Genomic DNA, 10,353 nt, shown 5'->3' on the forward strand with positions numbered 1-10,353 from the left:
AAACGCAGTTTTTGCACTATGATGTTTGATGCACGGGGTGCATGAGAATTTGATGAAAGCCGGAAGCAAGGTCGAATGTAGAGACATATTTAGCTGAGCCAAGTTGATCAAGAATTTCGGTGATGTCGGGCATTGGATAGGCGTCGCCGATTGTTCTTTCGTTGAGCTTTCGGTAGTCGATCACCATGCGCCATCGTTTATTACCGTCAATATCGGGTTTTTTGGGGACGATCCAAACCGGAGAATTGTAAGGAGATGCGGAATGTTTAATAAGGTCTTGCCGAAGGAGTTTATTGACCTGGGATTCGATTTCATCTTTGTGGATTTTTGGAAAACGATATTGTTTGGTGTGAATTGGTGTGTCGTCCGTCGTGGGGATAGTGTGATGGGTTCGATTGGTGTGGCCTAATGGAGCATGGCTGTGCTCAGTGGTTCGTCGAATTTTTACAGGGTTACCGTTGGAGATGCTATCTCTGCGACAGATTCGTTGCAATTGAACACGTAGGAATAAGCGATGCCGTTCTGATTTCGAACTATTGCTTCACCACAAAGAACATTGTTGCCTAAATTAATGTGTTTACGGTAGCCTTCTTTGATATCTGGGTTTGCAACTATTATCGGGATGACTTTCGCGGTGCGGGCCTGTATTGTAATAACACGTGCGGTTTAAGGAGGAGGTTGTTCGATTTTGTTGAAGTGGATTGGCAATGAAGATCCAAGCATTACCGAGTTTAAGTTGAACGAGATAGTTGCTTTCTCTTTTCGTAAAAAGGGTTGGCCTAAAATACCGTCATGTGGGACTGGGAATGAATCAGGGACCAAGTGAAAGGTATGGGAGTTGTTATTAAAGCATATTTCCGTTTTTGCGATGGTTTCCGTCTTGTCGTCCGTTATACCAGTCAATGTCAAACGTTCGTCTGTGGTGCGTCGTACGGGGGGCTTAACGCAACTTTCTTTGATTAAGTTTACGTCTGCACCAGTGTCGATAATAAATTTAGAAATCTTTGTCAATTCAGGGGTATCGATTGAAATTGAAGGGGGATCAGCTGAAGCTGTTATTAAGATGTGGCTTGTGGATCGGAACGCTAGTTGTTTGCATAGCTCGCGGGCGCGTTCTCCCCGCGGGCAGTGTTGCGGTTTAAATCTTGATTCGAACTTACATGGTTTTGGTTATCACGCGGGAGAGATCTACATTGGTCTGATGTGTGGCCTCTGCGCTTACAGTTATCGCAGTACAGTTTGTCGCTTCTGCTGGGTTGGTTGCACTCATTGTAAAAGTGGCCCATTGTGCGACATTTGGTACAGTATCTTGTATTTTGCAGGCGATGGCATTCCGTGATCAAGCGACCTCGGTGGTTCCAGAATTGGCAAATAGTCGGTGAGATCCTCGTTTGATCTGCGGGAGGCGCGAGGGTGCTTGCACCGAGCGCTTGGGCATAGGACATGGATTCTATACCAGGCGCTTGCTGATGCGCGTAACTAGGTGTGGGCAATGACATTAGAGGGGGGATGAGGGAGGGGGTTATGGACACCTGAGGTGGAGGGGTATCGTTTTGGCAGGCAGAGACGGAAATTGGGGGATACATAGGTGTAGGAGGGGTACAATATTGTGCAAAGCGTTGCATTTGACGGTTATTTAACTCGGTCTCCTCGCTTTCGGCGATATCAAAGGTAGAGAGTGGTCTGTTGATAGCTATTCTCCACTCTAATTCTGGCCTAAGCCCTCTAATGAATGTTCTAGCAGTGTCTTTTCTCAAGTCATTTAGCAAGGCGCTTGCTATGTCTGGCGGGTATTTTTTTCGATAGCTTTGCTTATTTCGTTTGATATTACTCTTATTCTGCATGAGTAATCGATGACGCGCTCACGCGGTTGTTGGATAATTCTATCTAATTGAGTTGATAATTGACGTACGGGGATGTCTGGACGGTATGCTCGGCTGAGGGCCGTTATAAGGTCTTCGACGTCGTTGCAATTAATGCTTACTAAATATTGGGAAGCGGGACCGGTAATTTTTGATTGTGCAAATTTAGCAAGGGTCATTTTGTCTGAAGCTCTAATGAGGGTTTCCACGTGGCGCAATTGTTTCACAAATTGGTCAAAAGGCATGTTGTTGCCATCGAACGCAGGGATCGTCGGTAAGACGTCTTTTACTGACCAAAAAGATGAACCGGTCTCATTAGTTGGTGCCATATCGATTTTCGTAGATGGGCAATGGGTACAGGGATGAAATATCGACTTATTACTAAGGATTACAACGAACTTACAGAGCAAAGATGAACACAAACACAAGGTACAGCATGGTTGTAGGCGACTGAAGGCAGGTGAGACTTGAAGATGTGATGCACGTCGTCCGTCGGCAAGAGGAGGGTGTAGGCGGGGAAGTCCGCTGCGTGTTGAAGAGTCTCGGTTTGGTGTTCCAGGTATCTGAGTGATGCCAATCTTGGGACCAGATTCTTGTTCCAGCGTCGCAGGCGTCCAGAGACGGGTGGGGGCTAATCACAATTTTGGGTTCCGAAAGGTGATGTGTGGTATAAATCGGCTGTCGTCCGTATATTCAGTTCGTTGCGGGTTCTGAATTTGTCAGGTTCGCACTTGATTTGCCCGCGAACACTCTTGACGTGGCTATCACTTATTGATATGATATCGGGAGCTTTGCCTATTAACACTTTTCTCGCGTAGATTTTCCGGAGCACTGCACAAAGGGTAGGTCGACGGCAAAATCGCCACCGCTGTGGTATAACTCGGCTGTTGTTCGTATATTTCCACTCGTTGCACAGTTCGTTGCGGGTTCTGAATTTGTCAGGTACGCACTTGATTTTCCGGCGAACACTCTCTACGTGGCTATCACTTATTGATATGATATCGGGAGTTTTGTGTATTAACACTTTTCTTGCGTAGATTTTCCGAAGCACTGAACAAAGGGTAGGTCGACGGCAAAACCGCTGCCACCAGAATGTTACGGTACAGGGCGACGGCAGTCCATGTACCCACCCGAGGTGTTGGTTCGGGTGCTATTTTTGTTGGTTCGTAGTCGTCGCCGTCTTCGTTCAGGGAACGGAAGGGAAAGAACAATAATTAGAGAATGGTTTTAACTTTTATTTTGATTTGGAAATTGGATGAAGTCGATGGGGAGTAGTTGAGGTCATGTTTTTTGGGGAACGGGAGTTGAAGCTAAATGTGGGAGGTAAGAGCGTTGGGATACGAGTGAGGCTTTTGCGTGAGAAAATGAGCGAGGATCCAGGGTGGAGGGGAATCGAAATAGCAAGATAAGGGCGATAGCGAGTGGTGTAAGGCAAGATGGAAATAGGATGACAAGATATGGAGTGTGGGAATGGCAGGTAAAGACGAGCGTCGAGGAAGGTGGGAGAGACGTGAGGCGGGACGTCGGACGTAACACACCTATAAAAATGTTAAATGTAATATTTTTTTTCAATTTGATATGAAGTTGAATAAATAATCTGTATCATTTACCGAAACCAGACCAACAATATTATATTTTTTACCTTACAAATCAACTCGACCTCATGCATTTAATTTTCACGTTTGAACTGCTAGTTTTCGATTTTTGCCTCAACGAAGCAGGGACTGTTTTGTCAAATTCAACTGTATCAGCTTGGCCAATGAAACTCTGCGTGACAGTTTGTGAAGATTTAATCGGCGCATGGTCTCATCAAAAAAAATCAGAGCAAAAATCGTGATACAGAATAACAGATGTACCTGGGATCGACTGAACAAATCTTTACCACGAATTTCGAAGAAATTCAAGGTCCGTAATCTCATTTATCAATATTATAATTCGTTAAATATTTAAGAGGTGAAGCTAAATTTATACGCTGACGAATCACCAATAAATCAATCACCTGAGAAGTACGATAATAATAAAAATCTGATAATTTTAAATACAATTTCAAATCAAAGTCAAGCTAATTATAAAAAATCGTCAATAACTGACATCTTTTATTTCAAATGAGAAATATTTTTTATTTCGTAAATCGAATTAAGCTTAACAAAGTCCAATTGAATTAGCTGGACCTTCAAACGATGACGTCTTTGTCAAATTGTACATTTACACTGAAAAGCATATTTTCTTAGTCCTTGAACATAGTCGAGCTTTTCGCTGACAGAATTTTTCAGATCCACATGTATGTTACGACAAATATGTAGCCATCTTGCAAGGTATGTTTAAAAAAGAAAAAAAAAAAAAAAAAAAAACCGATGGGTAAGAAGAAAGAAAAGAAAAATTGTTCGATTGAGCGTCGAAACCAATCATCCTTTCCAAACACTATTCCCTCGACGTGAAAATCGTCGCGAGTTCACAATTTTCCTTTTTTTTTCAGTTTTTTTTCTTTCAGTCACGTCGCATCTTTTTTTCACTCTATTCCTTTACTTTTGTTTTGTATGCAGAAATACGAAACGAGTTCGGAAAATGTGTGCGAATTTGGTGAAACAGGATCTTGACATTTTTTGATAACAATTTTTGAGAATAGATCATTTTTAACTACAATAATCAGTTCCAAATCGCATTTAAGGATCCAAAATAATATTAACAATTATTTGTCTTATGCGTTAAATTTGGAGTAAATAATTTATCGCTCGATACAGAATGAGATTCGAATTTAAAATATTTCCGCTGTTTCAAAGTGAATTTTTTAATCCATCTCTGATTTACTGTAGAATAATTTTCTTAAAAATAAAAAATCGAATGTGATGAAAAAAGACAAACTTGACGAATCTACGCTTTCTATTTTCGAAGGCGTCAATCCCGCGATAATCCATCATCGTAAAAATATGGCTCCATGTTTTTCGGATCCAAAAACATTTGTCAAAAAGCTGGCCAAAGTCTTAAAGCAACTTTTTAGATATAGTCATGTTTCAATGTCGATAGAACTAAATTTGCCTAAAAAAATGTACACATTATGTGTGAAACAAAATGTAAAAAAAATTATACGGCCCTTTACCATCAAATTCGCCTTTCGGCATATTCGTTATTACAACATTAGACACGTGATATGTTCCTCAAAATTGAGGCACGATACGGATTAATTGGGAGTTACACTCTGATGAACAAAGGATCAATAAAACCTCTTAGTCTTCAGATAAGATTATCTAGACTTACCGTTTTGGTACTTGGAGCATAACTCGAAAGTACTCGGTGAAATAATACGCGACCAGTTGAGCACGTGTAACACTTGTTTCTGCCTTGTGAGTCGTTTCATTATAGGTAGGTACACTTGGCCACTGTGACGAGTCCGTTACGTTGGCAACGCTAAATCAGCCCGCAGCGCCACTGCCGGCTGATGGTGAAACAGGTTCAATCTTGGTGAGCATAACGTAACCCATCATCCATGACCCTCGAGTTTCATACTTTTGGGTTAGGTTCGCGAAACTGGCTCAACCTTTGTGAACATAAGATAACTCATGACCCATGGATATCGTATTTTTAGGTTAGATTCTACGGTCATGAGTTATTTTTGTGGACCTATTATGTTCACTAGGGTGTTCTTTAAAAAGGTCATTTTCGATTTCGACTGGCCCAACCCTCAAATCAATTCCGAACAATTAAAAAATAATTCCTCAATTTTTTTCAGATTTTTATAGCAAGATTAACCCGTGCCCAGAAGAATGTGGATTTCCCCGATTTAACCGAACAAATATCGATAAAATTTGGTTTTAAGGGAGTTTTTTGGGCCGGTGCCTACGCGTCTGAACTCAAAATTCAAAAATTCAAAATGGCGGATTCAATATAGCGGACCAAAATCCAAAAAGTCATTCGGTTTCGATAAAACTCAGAGCTCGGGGGTTTTCGAAATGGCTGATTACGAATCTGAGCTTGAAATTACGAAACTCAAAATGGTGATCCAGTATGGAGACATCAAGTGACTTCTGGGATTTTGATCCACCATGTTGCATCCACCATTTTGAATTCTCAAATTCCGACTTCAGATGCGTAGTCAGCGACCCAAAAAACTCCCCTAAAACCAAATTTCTTACCGGGCACGAATTAGAGTTGAGATAAAAACCTGAAAAATGCGGGAATTATTTTTTAATTATTTGGAGCTGACTTAGAGGGTGAGTCGGTCGAAATTCAAAAATGATTTTTTTGATAACCACCCTAATGAACACACACATCACACACAGCTTGATACCAAAGAAATGCACAGCCACCACAATATGTTTACAAAGATCACGTCCGTTTCACAGCCGACCGACGGTGGCGCTGCGGTCTGATTCGGAACTGCAAACGTAACTGACTCATCGAGAAAATTAGCCATTTCAGAATCACCGCCGCCAAGTGTACGTGGGAAAAAATTGGCCCGCAGCGTGTGGTTATCTTCTCTTCACGGTTCAATGCCGGCGCCATTCCAACCTGAACAAATCATATCTTGCTGATACAACTATGCTGCTTGGTGGTCGTATTCGTTTAATGTGTGTTTATATCGTCAAGATCAATCGGAAGCAAAGGTTGGATCATGGAAACAGATAATTGGTTAGCACAAATCTTGTCGTGAAAGCGGTTTCTGACAATTGCGCTGTACTAAATTTCAATATCTATGGTTGATTGGAAATTTTATTAAAAATGGATATTGTTACAATAACGGTTTGAGAATTTTTGAAATTGCAAGAAAACAGTAGATTTTCTGGTTACAGCTGCGAAATTTTTTTTTTTAATTGTGTAGCCAGAATTATACTTCTTCCGTTTGGTGAAAAACGGAATTTATTAGTGTGGAATAAAATGTTTGAATCATGTTTTTCAAAAAATTTTACAATTTCCAATAGAGAAGATGGCAAATTGTCTGAAAATCGTCTTTAATTTAGTGTTATTTGGAAAAATTCAGATGATTGGAGACTTTCGAAATGCGGAATGAAAATTTCAATAGAAATAAACGCGCTTCGATAATTTCTCAAAAATTTAATACTTAAAAAAAAAAAAATCAAAACAGTATTTTTTCTTTACTAAACGAATAAAGTGTTTCTCTGAAAAAAAAAAAAATTCCCAAATCTATCACTAGAATTTTTTGAAACGAATCAGCGTATTTCAGGGAAATGAATCGCAGTTACTGTAGAAAACTCTAGAAGAATCCTCGGAAATATTCCAAACAACTAATCCGTCGTATCAAAGATTCTTCAGATATTTTAAAACATTTCTCCGAAGGCCTGGAATATTCCGAAAATTTTCAAAATCCTGAGATCTTCATATTATGTCTGACATTAAATTCTTGAATAAGGATTTTCCATCAAGTGTTTCCACGTTAGGCTGTAAATTTATAGAGAGCTTCCTCAAAGCTGAAATTTACCGTAAACTGAATCACACGTAAGCGTGCATTCCAATGTTCCACTTTGCTGCCGCACTTTATATAATTACCCTCCATTCTAAGGGTGAATTCTCTAACTTTAATTAATTTTCAAAGCATATAATAATTATACATTTATATATACTGCCGAGAATACGGTCCGTGTGTGAAAAATTATGCGCGTATGAATAAATACGTTATTTCTGCTTTTTTGAAGTTCCATGCATGTCCCTCGTTCATAATTTTTTATTCACAATCGTCAGTGAAAAATAATTTTTCATACACCGTATATAGCATTATAAAATATAACAACAATACCGACTCCATTTTCATTACGATATTTTATTAAATTTTTAGGACATTTGTTGAAAAATTGAGATTCATTTTTTAGAACAAAAAAACATTCTGATTTTTATTTTCCAAAAAATTTGTCAGCTTAATTAAACTCGTATGCTGATTATTATGTTTCAAGTTAAAATTCCAGAGTTCACCGTGTAATTTTTATCGAAATAACTGCGGCTTGTTTTTATAATTATTATCGTTTATAGTATTGTTTTTCAAAAGACGTTTACAAGGATATGAATGAACAGTCACGGTCTAGTTTATGCGCAATCTACACCAACGCTCCATAAAATTCTCGTCAATAAACCTGCGCGGTTAGACTATAAGAAATACATCACGTAATATGAGAAAGCCGCGTGCAAGAGGCGTTTTATTTTTATGGGTAAAATTCGTTTCAAAATTGATATTCATATTCCGTGAGACACGTTCTCTGAAACAATTTGAATTTCATCTCCGTTAGACAGAATCACGGTCTTCTACACAGGTCTTGCAACTAGGCAAGAAGCTCAATAGGAGGCAGTGACTCCACTATTGAAGCAATATCCAGGTGGCGTTGCGATCGAGGGATGTATAAACATAACCTCTACAATTCTTGAACTTTATCATTCACGGTGACCGTTCTATTATTCTACGCGTTTTACCCGTTGTGAAGTTTTGATATCGACTAACATATCTATTGGTTTTGGATTTGTTAGTCATTGCATATCTTTCTTTTTCTTTCAAGGAACAAAATTCATAGAAAATATTATGTATCAGCGAGATTCTTGGGTTTGAATTCAACGCTCGTGTAAAGCGCATGCGTGACTATCGTTATCTTTGTCGCACCGGGTATCCCTCGATCGCAGCGACCCTAGCGGCTTGGCACGTCAAGAGGACCACGTCGAGATTCACAGTTGCAAGACCTGTGTATAAGACCGTGGACAGAATATATATATATATTGTGACGTGGCGGGTCTACCAGCCCGTCACCGAACCGCACCTCCACTCGCGGGCGGCCGCGTCGAGCGCTCTTAAGGAGCAAGGGAGAGTCCTGCCGTGCCGCCGATGAACAACCAGAGTTAGTTTTAAGATTTATGTATTGTTGCTAATGCTTGTTGTTACTCCCCCAACCCATTCTCTGAGGTGACCGCCACTGCCGCGACCACTGCCGCCGCCCATGCCGACGCCATCCAACAACCACCCTGCGCTGCCGTCGCGGGAAACGCGGAGGGACCACAGGACGACCGGCGCGGAGTTCGAAGCCCCGGACCCAGTAGTCGCTCTGTTGCTTGCTCGGTCCTCGATGCCGCCAAGGACATACTGCCGCTGCCGCCCAGGGGTCGAGTTGCCTCCACCTGAGCCTCCGATAAGACCGGCCTTGCCACCCGGCACCCACAAATAACCGGACTCAGCCTCCCCCTGGGCTCGCCGATGCCGACAGGACATTTCCGCCTTCGCCAGACCGCCCTCGCAACACGCAGCACAGCGCGGCGAACAGACCGGCTGCCGAGGCTCCCGCCGGTCTCTCGCCAATCTATCTATCATCCCCTCCCGTAGCGCCACCGCGGGATCGCAATCGCCGAGGGCCGGCGGCCACCTCACTCTCCCTTGTGCTGCGCTATTAATCGTACCGTAGTTCATCGTCGTGCCTAATCGCTTAGAAGTGTTATATTGAGAATTGGAAACCGAGTACCGTTGTGTTGGTCATTTGTTTTGTACCGCTGTCCGTGAGATCGAGTAATTGCCGTATCTGGGAAGACGCTGTGTGCCGTAGAAAGGTAGGCTGCCGTTACCCCGAATCTCGCTGGCTATAGATTCTCAACGGCCTCAGGCCATTTTTCCTTTTGCAACAGGTTGCCGGCCGGCTTTGATCAGCCATTTTGTGAGAAAGCCCGCGAGCCTCGTGGTAGCTACGCTTGTAAGTCTAGACTAAGCCAGGCTAACGAACCGCCAGGTGGCACGCGGGCTCGATCAACCACGGTCGGATCGTGTGCTGCGAGTGAGGCGGTGAGAATGTTTCAGGGAGAGCTGCGCTGCCGTACAGCTCACACAATCGTGTACATGGCACATGCCATTGAATATAACTAATAAATTAAGTGTGGTACTTGTTGTTGATTCAGGTAATATGAGATAACATGTGAATACACAATCTTATGAGTGTCTTTTACTAACGTAAACACTATAACTATAATTTTGTTTAAATAAATTACAGTGTTAACTCGCATCAACCACCTCATTTATTCTAAACCTTGTGAGTTTTGGATACGAACCTACAAATCAACAACAGCCATGGCGTCACGAGCAAACTTCCACTTTACCTCGGACACTTTAGATGCCAAAACAACGGTCGTGAGGGTTCTCACCATACAGCTAGAAGGAGAGGATACCATTTTTCAATTTCCGAGAGAGCAGCAACTCAAGGAACAGCACCCGACCTTGTTTGAAACGAACATCGTCAAAAATGTAATTAAAAGCATGAAGACTAGAGGAAAGTTCCGCAACGTTCGCATCACATTGGCTAATGAGCTGGCCCAGGAGTACCTAGACGAGGAGGGTAACGTGTGCTTTCGTGATCAATATCTTGATGAGGCCCAGGGTCCTAACACCACCACTCCTCAAATTCCTCAACCAAATTTAATAGATAATAAACCTATCCACTCGGTAGTGAAGAGCATGATTCTCGAAAAGTTTTCGGGAAAAAATCAAAACGCAAAGATTTTTTTAAATCTATTAACTACA

Source organism: Diprion similis, chromosome 11 (assembly GCF_021155765.1).
Source record: "Diprion similis isolate iyDipSimi1 chromosome 11, iyDipSimi1.1, whole genome shotgun sequence".
NCBI lineage: Eukaryota > Metazoa > Arthropoda > Insecta > Hymenoptera > Diprionidae > Diprion > Diprion similis.